This window comes from Festucalex cinctus, chromosome 6 (assembly GCF_051991245.1).
Source record: "Festucalex cinctus isolate MCC-2025b chromosome 6, RoL_Fcin_1.0, whole genome shotgun sequence".
NCBI lineage: Eukaryota > Metazoa > Chordata > Actinopteri > Syngnathiformes > Syngnathidae > Festucalex > Festucalex cinctus.
Genome location: NC_135416.1, coordinates 30,023,250 through 30,039,070, shown reverse-complemented (window position 1 = coordinate 30,039,070; position 15,821 = coordinate 30,023,250). Strand labels below are relative to the sequence as shown.

The following is a 15,821-nucleotide window of genomic DNA, read 5'->3' as shown; positions in this document are numbered from 1 at the left end:
TTGTGATGCAATATTTCACGCTATTACCGGACGCAGCACATTCTTAAGACTGATTCACACGGCAGGAGAATTGGCCCGATTTTAGCCCCGAATTTCCCCTCCCGACAATCGTAAGGATGCGCCAAGATGCAAGCGATAATCTTAACAGATAATCCTGCCGTGTGTGTTGTCACCACACACGGCGCCTCCCGATATCGGCGCTCGGAAGGACCTCCGACTTGAAATCGGGGATATCCAATATGTTGGATTGTTTTGGCCCGACTTTGCTCCGCGCAGCCAATTGACGGTGACGTGCAGCCAATCAGAAAGCGAGCCAGCGAGGAAGCAGTGCTCGCGCTATTACTCTTTTCTCAATTTTTTGTAATTGTGTGAAGGCTGGTGGCCTTCACACATGTTATTCATTCTTTCTTCTTCTTCTTCTTCTTCTTGTTCTTCTTCTTCTTCTTCTTCTTCTTCTTCTTCTTTTCTTCTTCCGCCCACTTTTTTGACGTGTAACTACTTCCACATAATTCATCCGATTTTCGCCATTCCAATTTCAAACTATTCCTAAAATTCACGCGACGCGCACTTGTATTTTTATTATTCCTACGATTCACGCCTTACCCACAATTCCCGATTTCGTACGCGATTTTTCCCCATTATTCTTAATGGGAGATTCTACATTTCACATTACTTCCACATTATTCATTCGATTCACTTCATTCCAACTTCACTACATTCCAGTATTTCATGCTATGAGCGATTCCAGCTTTTCAGTTCCAAAATTCACAATTTCCGATTTCGTAGCCGATTATTCCCACATTATACATTTTCCATTTACTTCCGCATTATTCATCTGATTTACTTTATTCCAACTTCAGTACATTCCAGTATTTCATGCTCTGAGCGATTCCTGCTTTTCAGTTCCAAAATTTACCATTTTCGATTTCGTAGCCGATTATTCCCACATTCTACATTTTGGAGATTCTACATTTCACATTTACTTCCACATTATTCATTCGATTCACTTCATTCCAACTTCAGTACATTCCAGTAATTCATGCTATGAGCTCTTCCAGCTTTTCAGTTCCAAAATTCACAATTTCCGATTTCGTAGCCGATTATTCCCACATTATACATTTTCCATTTACTTCCACATTATTCATCCAATTTACTTCATTCCAACTTCAATATATTCCAGTAATTCACGCCATGAGCTCTTCCAGATTTTCAGTTCCAAAATTCACAATTCCCGATTTTGTTGTCGATTATTCCCACATTCTACATTTTCCATTTACTTCCACGTTATTCATCCGATTGACTTCAGTCCAACTTCAATATATTCCAGTAATTCACGCCATGAGCTCTTCCAGATTTTCAGTTCCAAAATTCACAATTCCCGATTTTGTTGTCGATTATTCCCACATTCTACATTTTCCATTTACTTCCACGTTATTCATCCGATTGACTTCAGTCCAACTTCAGTACATTCCAGTAATTCATGCTATGAGCTATTCCAGCTTTTCAGTTCCAAAATTCACAATTTCCGACTTCGTAGCCGATTATTCCCACATTCTACACTTTCTATTTACTTCCACATTATTCATCCGATGTACTTAATTCCGAATTCAGTACATTCCAGTAATTAATGCTATGAGCTATTCCAGCTTTTCAGTTCCAAAATTCACAATTTCCAATTTCATAGCCGATTATTCCCATATTCTACACTTTCCATTTACTTCCACATTCATACGATTTACGTCATTCCAACTTCAGTACATTCCAGTAATTCATGCTGTGAGCTATTCCAGCTTTTCAGTTCCAAAATTCACAATTTCCAATTTCATAGCTGATTATTCCAACATTTTACACTTTCCATTTACTTCCACATTCATACGATTTACTTCATTCCAACTTCAGTACATTCCAGTAATTCATGCTATGAGCTATTCCAGCTTTTCAGTTCCAAAATTCACAATTTCCGATTTCGTAGCCGATTATTCCCAAATTCTACACTTTCTATTTACTTCCACATTATTCATCCGATTTACTTCATTCCAACTTATTCCGCCCACTTTTTTGACGTGTAACTACTTCCACATAATTCATCCGATTTTCGCCATTCCAATTTCAAACTATTCCTAAAATTCACGCGACGCGCACTTGTATTTTTATTATTCCTACGATTCACGCCTTACCCACAATTCCCGATTTCGTATGCGATTTTTCCCCATTATTCTTTTTTTTTTTTTTTTTTTTTTTTTTTTTTTTTTTTTCCCCATTATTCTTAATGGGAGATTCTACATTTCACATTTACTTCCACATTATTCATCCGATTCACTTCATTCCAACTTCAGTACGTTCCAGTATTTCATGCTATGAGCTATTCCAGCTTTTCAGTTCCAAAATTCAGAAATTTCCGATTTTGTAGCCGATTATTCCCACATTCTACACTTTCTATTTACTTCCACATTATTCATCCGATTTACTTCATTCCAACTTCAGTACATTCCAGTATTTCATGCTATGAGCTATTCCAGCTTTTCAGTTCCAAAATTCACAATTTCCCATTTCGTAGCCTATTATTCCCACATTATACATTTTCCATTTACTTCAACATTATTCATCTGATTTACTTCATTCCAACTTCAGTACATTCCAGTATTTCATGCTCTGACGATTCCAGCTATTCAGTTCCAAAATTCACAATTTCCGATTTCGTAGCCGATTATTCCCACATTATACATTTTCCATTTACTTCCACATTATTCATCCGATTCACTTCATTCCAACTTCAGTACATTTCAGTATTTCATGCTCTGAGCGATTCCAGCTTTTAGTTCCAAAATTCACAATTTCCGATTTCGTTGCCGATTATTCCCACATTCAAAATTTTGGAGATTTAAAATTTCACATTTACTTCCACATTATTCATCCAATTCACTTAATTCCAACTTCAGTACATTCCAGTAATTCATGCTATGAGCTATTCCAGTCTTTCAGTTCCAAAATTCACAATTTCCGATTTGGTAGCCGATTATTCCCACATTATACATTTTCCATTTACTTCCACATTATTCATCCGATTTACTTCATTCCAACTACAATATATTCCAGTAATTCAGGCCATGAGCTCTTCCAGTTTTTCAGTTCCATAATTCACAATTTCTGATTTCGGAGCCGATTATTCCCACACTTTCGTTTCAACACCATTCAATATCATTCTTCTTCTTATTCCGCCCACTTTTTTGACGTGTAACTACTTCCACATTTTTCACCCGATTCACTCCATTCCAATTTCAAACTATTCCAAAAATTCACGCGACGCGCGGTTGTATTTTCATTATTCCTACGATTCACGCCTTACCCACAATTCCCGATTTCGTACCCGATTTTTCCCCATTATTCTTATTGGGAGATTCTACATTTCACATTTAATTCCACATTTTTCACCCTATTCACATCATTCCAGGTTCAATATATTCCAGCAATTCATGCCATGAGCAATTCCAGCTTTTCTGGTTCAAAATTCACACCTTACCCACAATTCCAGATTACGTACCCGATTATTTCCCACATTCTACATTTTCCATTTACTTCCACATTATTCATCCGATTCACATCATTCCAGCTTCAACATATTCCAGCAATTCATGCCATGAGCTATTCCAGCTTTTCATGTTCAAAATTCACACCTTACCCACAATTCCAGATTACGTACCCGATTATTTCCCACATTCTACATTTTCCATTTACTTCCAAATTTTTCACCCTATTCACATCATTCCAGCTTCAATATATTCCAGCAATTCATGCCATGAGCTATTCCAGCTTTTCAAGTTCAAAATTCACCCGTTACCCACAATTCCTGATTTCGCACGCGATAATTTCCCACATTCTACATTTTCCATTTTGTTCCTCATTTTTCATCCGATTCACATCATTCCAACTTCAATATATTCCAGTAATTCAGGCCATGAGCTCTTCCAGTTTTTCAGTTCCATAATTCCCAATTTCTGATTTCGGAGCCGATTATTCCCACGCTTTCGTTTCAACACCATTCAATATCATTCTTCTTCTTATTCCGCCCACATTTTTGACGTGTAACTACTTCCACATTTTTCACCCGATTCACTCCATTCCAATTTCAAACTATTCCAAAAATTCACGCGACGTGGGCTTGTATTTTTATTATTCCTACGATTCATGCCTTACCCACAATTCCCGATTTCATACCCGATTATTTCCCACATTCTACATTTTCCATTTACTTCCACATCATTCATCCGATTCACATCATTCCAGCTTCAATATATTCCAGCAATTCATGCCATGAGCTATTCCAGCTTTTCAGTTCCAAAATTCACGCGTTACCCACAATTCTCGATTTTGCACTCGATTATTTCCCACATTCTACATTTTCCATTTACTTCCACATTATTCATCCGATTAACTTCATTTCAACATCAATATATTCCACCAATTCATGCCATGAGCTCTTCCAACTTTTCAGTTCCAAAATTCATGCGGTACCCACAATTCTCGATTTTACACTTGATTATTTCCCACATTCTACATTTTCCATTTACTTCCACATTATTTATCCGAGTGACTTCATTCCAACTTCAATATATTCCATTTCACGCCCTGAGCTCTTCCAGCTTTTCAGTTCCAAAATTAACGCGTTAACCATAATTCTCGATTTCGCACACGATTATTTCCCACATTCTACATTTTCCATTTACTTCCACATTATTCATCCGATTAACTTCATTTCAACATCAATATATTCCACCAATTCATGCCATGAGCTCTAACAACTTTTCAGTTCCAAAATTCATGCAGTACCCACAATTCTCGATTTCCCACATTCTACATGGGCGATTCTACGTTTCGCATTTACTTCCACATTATTCATCCGATTCACTTCATTCCAACTTCAATATATTCCACCAATTCATGCCATGAGCTCTTCCATCTTACCACCTAATTTACCACGCACAGCGGCCATTTTCCAACTTACCATGCACAGCAGCTATTTTAGACAAATGATATGCCCAGGTTTCTCGCCAACCTGGCCCCCCAAGCCGGCGGCCATTTTGGCCAATTGATTTGATATGCCTGTGATTCTTGCCAGGATATTCCCCGACCTGAACAGGAAGTGACCTATATCAACAGGAAGTGACCTCATATCAACAGGAAGTGACTTAATTTCAACAGGAAGTGACCTAAAATCAACAGGAAGTGACCTAGAATCAACAGGAAGTGACCTAGAATCAACAGGAAGTGACCTAGAATCAACAGGAAGTGACCTAGAATCAACAGGAAGTGACCCGATTTCAACAGAAAGTGACCTAAAATCAACAGGAAGTGACCTAAAATCAACAGGAAGTGACCCTATTTCAACAGGAAGTGACCTAATATCAACAGGAAGTGACCCAATTTCAACAGGAAGTGACCTGAAATAACAGGAAGTGAGCATGCTAGTGCTGAGTTAGCATGCTAATGCTAAGTTAGCATGCTAATGTTAATGTTAGCTTTGCATGCTAAGGCTAAGTTAGCATGCTAATGCTATAGATTAGAATGCTTATACTATATTCGCATGCTATTGCTAATGTTAGCTTAGCATGCTAATGCTAGCTTAGTATACTAATGCAAATGTGACCTGATTTAAACAGAGTGACTATTACTCCATTGCTTAAGTTTGCCACTCCTTACACCATTGCTACTCGATTCTCCCCTCCTTACTTCATTGCTTACTTAATTCTTCTCACTTTGCACTTTACATTGCTTGCCCGATTACTTGCTACTTACTCAATTTCTTACTTGATTTCTTCATTGTTTCCTTGTTTCTTGCTGATTTATTTTTACCTTTGTGCTATTTTTCTTCCTTCAACTGCTTCTAGATTTCTGGATGAATTCAAACCATTCCAACTTCAGCATGTTAAACTCATTCCATGTCATTCAGTATCATTCACCATCATTCAATATCATTCAACACCATTCAATATCATTCAATATCTTTCAATATCATTCATTATTCAACATTATTCAAAATCATTCCACAGGTATTCATTCAGCTCTCCAGCCTTCACACGCCATTTCCCCAGAAATGGCATTTCTAGCCTTCACACATATGTTATTCTACACCATTCCCGTTGTTGTGTAAAGGCTGGAGGCCTTCACACATATGTTATTCTACACCATTCCCGTTATTCTTATTATTATATTTTATTCCTCACACTTCTTTGTCCAGTTTCTACTTCCACATTTTTCACACGATTCACTCCGTTCCAATTTCAAACGATTCCAAATATTCGCGCCTACATCGCTTCCATTTTTCTTATTCCCACGATTCACGTGTTACCCGCAATTCCCGATTTCGTACCCGATTTTTCCCCATGTATTCTTAATGGGAGATTCAAAATTTCACATTTACTTCCACATTTTTCATCCGATTCTCTTCGTTCCAACTTCAATATGTTCCATCATGAGCTCTTCCAGCTTTTCAGTTCCAAAATTCATGCCTTACCCACAATTCACGATTTCGTACCCGAATATTTCCCACATTCTACATTTTTCATTTACTTCGACATTATTCATCCGATTGATTTCGTTCCAACTTCAGTATATTCCAGCAATTCAAGCCATGAGCTCTTCCAGCTTTACAGTTCCAAAATTTACGCCTTACCCACAATTCCCGATTTCGTACCCGCACATTACCCACATTCTACATTTTCCATTTACTTCCACATTATTCATCCAATTGACGTCGTTCCAGCTTCAATATATTTCAGCATTTAAAGCCATGAGCTCTTCCAGCTTTTCAGTTCCAAAATTCACGCCTTGCCCACAATTCCCGATTTCATACCCGAATATTTCCCACATTCTACATTTTCCATTTTCTTCCACATTATTCATCCGATTGACGTCGTACCAGCTTCAATATATTCCAGCAATTCAAGCCATGAGCTCTTCCAGCTTTTCAGTTCCAAAATTCACACCTTGCCCACAATTCCGGATTTCGTACCCGAATATTTCCCACATTCTATATTTCACATTTACTTCCACATTATTCATCCGATTGACTTTGTTCCAACTTCAATATATTCCAGCATTTCAAGCCATTAGCTCTTCCAGCTTTTCAGTTCCAAAATTCACGCCTTGCCCACAATTCCCGATTTCGTACCCGAATATTTCCCACATTCTACATTTTCCATTTACTTCCACATTATTTATCCGATTGACTTCGTTCCAACTTCAATATATTCCAGCAATTCAAGCCATGAGCTCTTCCAGCTTTTCAGTTCCAAAATTCACGCCTTGCCCACAATTCCCGATTTCGTACCCGAATATTTCCCACATTCTACATTTTCCATTTACTTCCACATTATTCATCCGATTGATGTCGTTCCAGCTTCAATATATTCCAGCAATTCAAGCCATGAGCTCTTCCAGCTTTTCAGTTCCAAAATTCACACCTTGCCCACAATTCCGGATTTCGTACCCGAATATTTCCCACATTCTATATTTCACATTTACTTCCACATTATTCATCCGATTGACTTCGTTCCAACTTCAATATATTCCAGCAATTCAAGCCATGAGCTCTTCCAGCTTTTCAGTTCCAAAATTCATGCCTTACCCACAATTCCCGATTTCGTACCCGCACATTCCCCACATTCTACATTTTCCATTTTCTTCCACATTATTCATCCGATTGACGTCGTTCCAGCTTCAATATATTCCAGCAATTCAAGCCATGAGCTCTTCCAGCTTTTCAGTTCCAAAATTCACACCTTGCCCACAATTCCGGATTTCGTACCCGAATATTTCCCACATTCTATATTTCACATTTACTTCCACATTATTCATCCGATTGACTTAGTTCCAACTTCAATATATTTCAGCAATTCAAGCCATGAGCTCTTCCAGCTTTTCAGTTCCAAAATTCATGCCTTACCCACAATTCCCGATTTCGTACCCGAATATTTCCCACATTCTACATTTCACATTTACTTCGACATTTTTCATCCGATTGACTTCGTTCCAACTTCAATATATTCCAGCAATTCAAGCCATGAGCTCTTCCAGCTTTTCAGTTCCAAAATTCATGCCTTACCCACAATTCCCGATTGCGTACCCGAATATTTCCCACATTCTACATTTCATATTTACTTCGACATTTTTCATCCGATTGACGTCTTTTCAACTTCAATATATTCCACCAATTCAAGCCATGAGCTCTTCCAGCTTTTCAGTTCCAAAATTCACGCCTTACCCACAATTCCCAATTTCGTACCCAAATATTTCCCACATTCTACATTTTCCATTTACTTCCACATTATTTATCCGATTGACTTCGTTCCTACTTCAATATATTCCACCATTTCACGTCATGAGCTCTTCCATCTTACCACCGAACTTACCACGCATGGCGGCCATTTTCCAAATGACCATGAATGGCGGCCATTTTGGATAAATGATTAGTATGCCCAGGATTCTCGCCAACCTGGACCCACAGGCCGGCGGACATCTTGGCCAATGGATTAGGGACGCCTAGGATTTCCGCCACGTCGTCCACCGGGGGCGGCGGCCATCTTGGCCAATTGATTCGGGAAGCCTAGGATTTCCGCCACGTCGTCCACCGGTGGCGGCGGCCATCTTGGCCAATTGATTAGGGACGCCTAGGATTTCCGCCATTTCGACCTAATTTCAATAGGAAGTGACCTAAAATCAACAGGAAGTGACCTGATTTTAACAGGAAGTGACCCAATTTCAACAGGAAGTGACCTGATTTTAACAGGAAGTGACCTCATATCAACAGGAAGTGACCAAAAATCAACAGGAAGTGACCTCATATCAACAGGAAGTGACCTAGAATCAACAGGAAGTGACCCGATTTCAACAGGAAGTGACCCGATTTCAACAGGAAGTGGCCTGAAATCAACAGGAAGTGACCTGATTTTAACAGGAAGTGACCCAATTTCAACAGGAAGTGACCTGATTTTAACAGGAAGTGACCTCATATCAACAGGAAGTGACCTCATATCAGAGAGAATATTACAAGGCCGCTTCTGTCAAAATTTGATGGATGACATTCTTAATTAGATTAGGGGGGTCATGTGTGGGTCATGACCCCTCCCTAATGAAGATTAATGACCCTTTAATGACTTCCAGATGTCATATAATGAGGGTTAATGACCTTTAATGACTTCCTGATGTCATTTAATGAGGGTTAATGACCCTTAATGACTTCCTGATGTCATTTAATGAAGATTAATGACCCCTAATGACTTCCTGATGTCATTTAATGAAGATTAATGACCCTTAATGACTTCCTGATGTCATTTAATGAAGATTAATGACCCTTTAATGACTTCCAGATGTCATATAATGAGGGTTAATGACCTTTAATGACTTCCAGATGTCATTTAATGAGGGGTAATGACCTTTAATGACTTCCGGATGTCGTTTAATGAGGATGAATGACCTTTAATGACTTCCAGGTGTTATATAATGAAGATTAATGACCCTTAATGACTTCCTGATGTCATTTAATGAAGATTAATGACCCCTTAATGAAGATGGATGATGTGTAGGTGGTGTTCCTACCTGTTTTTGCAGATATCATGGCTGACCCGGGTTCAAATGCTAATTGTTTGGTTAACTTCCGGATCCGGTGCACGCCCCCTAGATTGAGTGAATAATAATGAGATTGAATGACGTGATCGGAGGGAGTGGTTTAGTATGGGTAAAACCGCCGGGGGAAAAGTACTAGCCATTTCTATTATGGTGAAGGGGGAAAAGTATGCGCAAACACGGCTCAAAGATTGTATTTTTAGAGGTTGTAAAACAAGAAGTATAAGGTAAGGTTAAACTGTGATACGGTGGTTGGTATTATGAAATTAAAAAACATGAAGTTATACATTATATGTAAAAATGTTGTAAGAGTCGTTCGTGACTGCTGGGGTTGAATCTGAAAATAAACGGATAAAACTATATAATTTCCCCTTACTGATATAGTTACTATCTGACATTTTTGTTCAATATTTCTGTGAGTAGGGGGAAGCATATGCAGTCAAAGATTCATGGGGAGGTCAAATGTATGTCTGTGCTTGTGTGTGCGTACGCGCATGTATGGCTGCATGGGGGTCAAAGAAGTGTGAGGACAGACGGGCGGCTGAAGAAGTGTGAGGTTAGACGGTGGCTATAATGTTGTTAGTTTGAAAAGACAACGCTTCCTAAAATATATTACAAAAATATGCATCTACTTAGATCTGATTCTATTTATAATGATAATTTTATGTAGAAATTGGTGAAAAGCCATCATCAGCGATAGTCTCCTTACCCCTGCGAGGACAGGGGTTGCTGGTCATAAAATTAAATTAGGCTGAAGAAGAACGGATACGCAGCTAATTGCGAGGGGCCATTTTTGGTCTGAGAAAGGCGATTGTTCAATATTCCTGTGAGTAGGGGGAAGCAGAGGCAGTCAAAGATTCACGGGGAGGTCAAATGTATGTCTGAGGGGCCTGTGTATGCGTGTGTGCGTTTGCATGAGAGCTGAACAGTGTAAGATTAAACGGTAACTGTAATGTTGGTTTTCAAGAAGAGATTTCCAAAACTGCTTCTTTAAAAAAACATCTACACAGATATCCATTTATGATAGTTTTATGCAGCAACCGTTAGTTGAAACATCCTAGCTAACATTTTCTCAAGGATTTGAAAAGTGGTGACAAGTGAAAACTAATTAAGCTTACCTATAGGCGTAACGGTGTGTGGCTTTGAGTCCATCACATACATGCTCTGCATAGAGCATATATGCGTAGCAGCGAGGTATGCGTAGCAGAAAGGGGAGATGTCCCTACACTCGTGAGAATTTTCTGAGGCTTGTTGGAGACACTAGGACTCTGTCACAGTTTGAGTGTGTGTGTTTCAATGACCATAATTGTTGGGGGGCTGGTGGATATGAGCGAGGGGGTTGGTTAGACGTCTGCCAGCGTGCTCTCCTTTGGATATTTTCTCAAATACTAAAACCCAAATGCCAGTCCTCTGAACCGAATGACCAGTTGTCTAAACACATTGAATAAATGTAACCCCTCATTTTCCAATGCCATAAAAACATTTTACATGAAGACACAATTCACAAATTGCTCTCATGCGATACAAAATGTTTACCACAAGTCAACAATATTTGAACACAACGGACTTAACTGGCGTTCACACAACAACTCAAAAATTGAATACACTTGTTGCTAATGATGTGACCACACCTATAAACTCAAGTTCAGAGTGTACAGTTTGCTGGAGAGTCCAAACAAGCGCAATGGATAGAGGCAGAGCCAGAGGAAGAGGAATTAGAGGAGGGAGAGGAGCAGGTCGAGCAATGCAAAAGTTATAAAATAGTAACATGGAATGGTAAGGGTATTCGTAAACACGAAAATAAAAATAATAATTTAACCATCTTATTACAGTCTTTCTCAATTGCTAATACACATTTCTTGAAACCTGTACCCATTTTCTCAAAACCTTAAACACAAACACAAAAATTCAAACAATTTTCACAAAAGCCGTGACTTTTCACTTCAAAACCTATTATCCGGTATTCAAATCCGAACAATATATTCAGATCATACACACAGTAAGTCCAAATATATTCACCATGAGAGCATTTGTTAGACACGACATAAAATAATCTAACACAGAGCATCCAGGGTAGGTAGTCAACAGAGGTTTATTTTACATGCATGAACAAACATAGTTTTTGGCACTAGACAAATTACTAACCAAGTTAAAATTATGGTGAATTCAAATGAAATAGAAAGGGTGTATGAAAATAAATTCCTTGGAGTAGTTATTGATGATAAATTATGTTGGAAGCCACATGTAGAAAATGTTAAAAGGAAAATGTCAAAAATCATCGGGATACTCTATAAAACTAAGGATGTCCTGAACATGAACTCATTATATATATTATATAGTTCATTATTATTACCATATTTGACCTATTGTGTGGAAATCTGGGGGACTGCATATAAAACAAACACTAACTCTGTTTTCAATTTGCAAAAAAGAGCCATAAGGATTATTAATCGTTCAAAATATACAGAATCAACACATCCATTATTTATCAAATTAAATACAATGACATTTTATGACTTGGTTGAGTTTAAAATAGCACAAATAATGTACAAAGTATATAACAATCTACTCTGCTATATTACTCAGACATTGTTTGAAAATAGACACAGTCCTTATGATATAAGGGGTACAAGTGTGTACAAAAAACCCAAAACAAGAACAAATATTAAGCAAAGGTGTGTTTCTGTAAAAGGTGTTAATTTGTGGAATAATCTGGGAATTGACTTGAAAAGATGTGACTCACTTGTTGAGTTAAAAAAAAATGTTTAAATGCAAAGTAAAAAAAAATTACTTTTGTCAAATAAGAGCATGAAAATTGTATATAATGAGTATGAGTATATGATTTATAAATGTATTATGGTATATGTTTAGGAATTTTATGTATATATGTTGCTGGATAATGCACGCATCATTTTATTTTTAAAAATATTAACCTAGTATTGTATCAATAATGAAATAAGTTTAAATGTATAATGTATGAGGGGTAGGACTAAATAAGTTAACTTCTTCCTACTCCCTTTTGAACATGTAAACTATGATGAGTTTGTTTTTTGTTTTTTCTTTTCTTCTTTTCTTTTTTAACTTTTGTTTCTTTGCTGTTTGTTTTTATGTTCAATAATTCAATCAAAAAACGTGATAGCGTCAAAATGGGTACTTTTAACAAAAAAACATGCATTAGTCTTAGGGCAAAATAATTTAGGAATAGTGTGAAATGTGTTTAAGTTTTATCCAAAAAGAGTGGATGAGTTTTGAGAATTGGGTCTAAGCCTCAACCGTGTGTAAGGTTTGGTCAAAAAAGTGTTTCATTCCAGAAATTAGTCTCGGAAACTGAGAATTTGCTTCATCGAACGGGGTTTGGTGTTTTAGCAACTGATAAAAACTGTTAAGTTAAAAGCGGACATGACAATACAATAACCACACATAACAAAATCAGAACAACCCTATCTCAATTGTAAATAATACATTCAAATATTCACACCAACTTCTAGGCCGTGGGGTGAACCCCAAAAAAGTGCCTAGAAAATGAGTTTCGCTCCACTGTCTGGGCACTACTTGTTCAATGCATTTTTTGATAGATAATACCCTTCTGAACTTTGGGTTAAAAGTTCACCCAATGTTTTCCTGCCCCAATTTTGTCACAAGCCAGAAATGCATATATAGGTAAATAAAAAACGAACATCTTGTGCTACAGTTTTTGGTTGTAAAACGTCTTACATTAAATTTGGCAACAGAAAATCATTCCCAGATGTTATAAATACATGTACCTAACATCAGAAACAAGTATTGGTGGTTTGGTGCAATCATGTGAATTTAGATAATTAAATATATTAAATTTGTGCCAAAAAAAACAAAAAACGCTTCAACTAGAAGTGAAACCAGCACACGGATGTTACATTTAGCTATGTTTATGTTTCATATATGAAAACAATTCACAACCTATTACGTAATGAAAGGTACACAAGAAGCAGCATACATCGGCCAAAAATACTACCATGCACCACAAACCTGGAACAAGGCAAAATGGACTAGATGGAAATAGATGCATTCAGAGCCCAGATTATTATAACATATAGAATATTTATTAAAGTATCAGATTGTGTCATCACAGCATGTCATTTATACCCCCCGTCCCCTACCCAAAAAATATTAATAAAAAAAAAGAATAATAATAAAATAAAAATCAAATGTGCATTCACAATAAAACCTTTGGAACTTCATTAGAACAGCTCTCTTTTATTTTTTTGGCAGACCAATTTAACAAAGGTCTGTGTTGTGGAAAAATGGAATACAGACATTTTGATTTTTGCTTGAAAAGTGTTAAAATGGAGAGTTAACATCTTGATAATGAAACAAACAAAATGGCAGATTTTACATAGATTTTACAGCCCTGCACTGTAAAGTGTCCTCGTATGCCCTGTGATTTTCCAACCTGATGTTGTACCAGCCATGTGTTAGTGTCACTTTCTTGGCTTACATCAGTAGACTCAGTAGTTGATGTATCTGATGAGTGAGGTACCCTGTCTAAAAGTTTGTCAGTTGTTGATAATGTCTCTACAAAAACCATTTCAGAGTTGTTGCTGGAAAGGGGTGTGAAAAACCAGCTGGGGGAAATCACACCTCAATCTTCGTTTCAGTATATCCTGCCTGAAATAGAAAATTGAAGGGAAAGATGAGCACAAGATACACATATTCACATCACATTAGGGCTGCTCTATTATGGAAAAAAATAATCATCACAATTATTTTGGTAATAATTGAAATCAAGATTATTCTAAACAATTATATTTTGTTCAAATCAAGAAAATATTTCAACATTTGAAAATAAGACAATCACAATCATATGAAACTATAATTATGTAAGTTGCTTTTGGATCCAACAAAATTTTTAATATATTATTATTATTATTATTATTATTATGACGTTAGCAAAAATTTGAAGTTGGGGTGCAGTGTGTGTGTGTGCAGTAAGCTAGTTTTGACATGGGTGTGTGGTAAAATAACTCGTGTGGGCGTGCCACAACTCAAAATTAGTATTATTAGTGCTGCAGCTATCGAATATTTTGGTATTTGGATATCCTACTGAAAATTCTAGTGAATAATCGTATATTTGGATAGAAATACAAATATACCTATAGGCCTATATACTTTCTTGGTCAAAGAACAATTATAAATACAGAAGACAAAAAAAACACATTTGCATGTAATAATTAACAACCAACTGGTTTTCATTTTTAGAGAATCAATTGTATTTATTTATTTATTTTTAACTTAAATTGAGCTTGTCAGAAAACTATTTTTCTCTGAAACAGTGAGATTTTAGACAAATCTCTCCCCATAGATTTCATAAATGTGTTTCAATGTGAAGATTTATATGTTACCTGTAGTCTGAAGCATCAAGATCCCCGTGTTTATAAACACTGTTCACAAACCCCTTAGCTTGTCCATTCTCATCACATCTTTGTCAACTATAATCCTTTGACGGATTACTTGTTCACAAAAAGAATTTGTAGCTCTCTAAAACACACACACACTCACTTAATATGTGCAGAGTCATGCTTTCTAATTAATGCTGTCTCGAAATGTAAACAGAATACAAGTGACATATTGCTGACCAATGCTTTACTTTTGAAATGTGTAATTTTAGCAAAGTGACAATGAAATAGTGCAATGTAACAACTCACATTTGTTCGTCCCTGGTTGCTGTTGACTTTAAGAACCTTGTGTAATCTCTGAAACAAAACTGCACCTCCATTGTGACACAGTCTTTTGTCTTGAATATGCAGAAGAATGGAACAGTCTTTCTTCATCTCAGCGGCCTGCAGCAACCAACCCGCTTTTAGACAAAAAAGAATTACATTATAAGTGTTATTGTCACATCACCTCTTTACAGTATATGCACATCACAGATTTAAGTAAAGTAAAGTGTTTGTTGAGGTTGATGAGAGAGATTTTGGGGGAAAAGGGGGTGTGTAGCTGTGACTATATTATGACTCTGATGGGCACAGGTAACTCGAGTTTGGTAACAACTGTTGGATTCACTCGATAAAGTAAAGTAAAGTAATCGAAAGTTTTTTATTTTGTCACACGCTGTTGCCATAGCAATGCATTGGAATTGCACACCATATTTTGCGTTTTGATTAAACAGACAAAGCATTCCCGGTTGTACGTTTCACCTAAAGCTATGATAATTTGCAGGCAAA

At 37.0% G+C, this 15,821-nt stretch overlaps 1 long non-coding RNA gene across 1 annotated transcript; it reads right to left on the bottom strand.

The window, feature by feature from the left end:
• Positions 1-13,678: 13,678 nt before the first annotated feature.
• On the bottom strand, positions 13,679-15,533 carry LOC144021399 (uncharacterized). Its single transcript, XR_013284126.1, has 2 exons — positions 15,303-15,533; positions 13,679-14,265 (listed from the first exon to the last, which is right to left on the bottom strand). It is a non-coding gene; the product is annotated as an uncharacterized LOC144021399 (long non-coding RNA).
• Between the last annotated feature and the right edge of the window lie 288 nt (positions 15,534-15,821).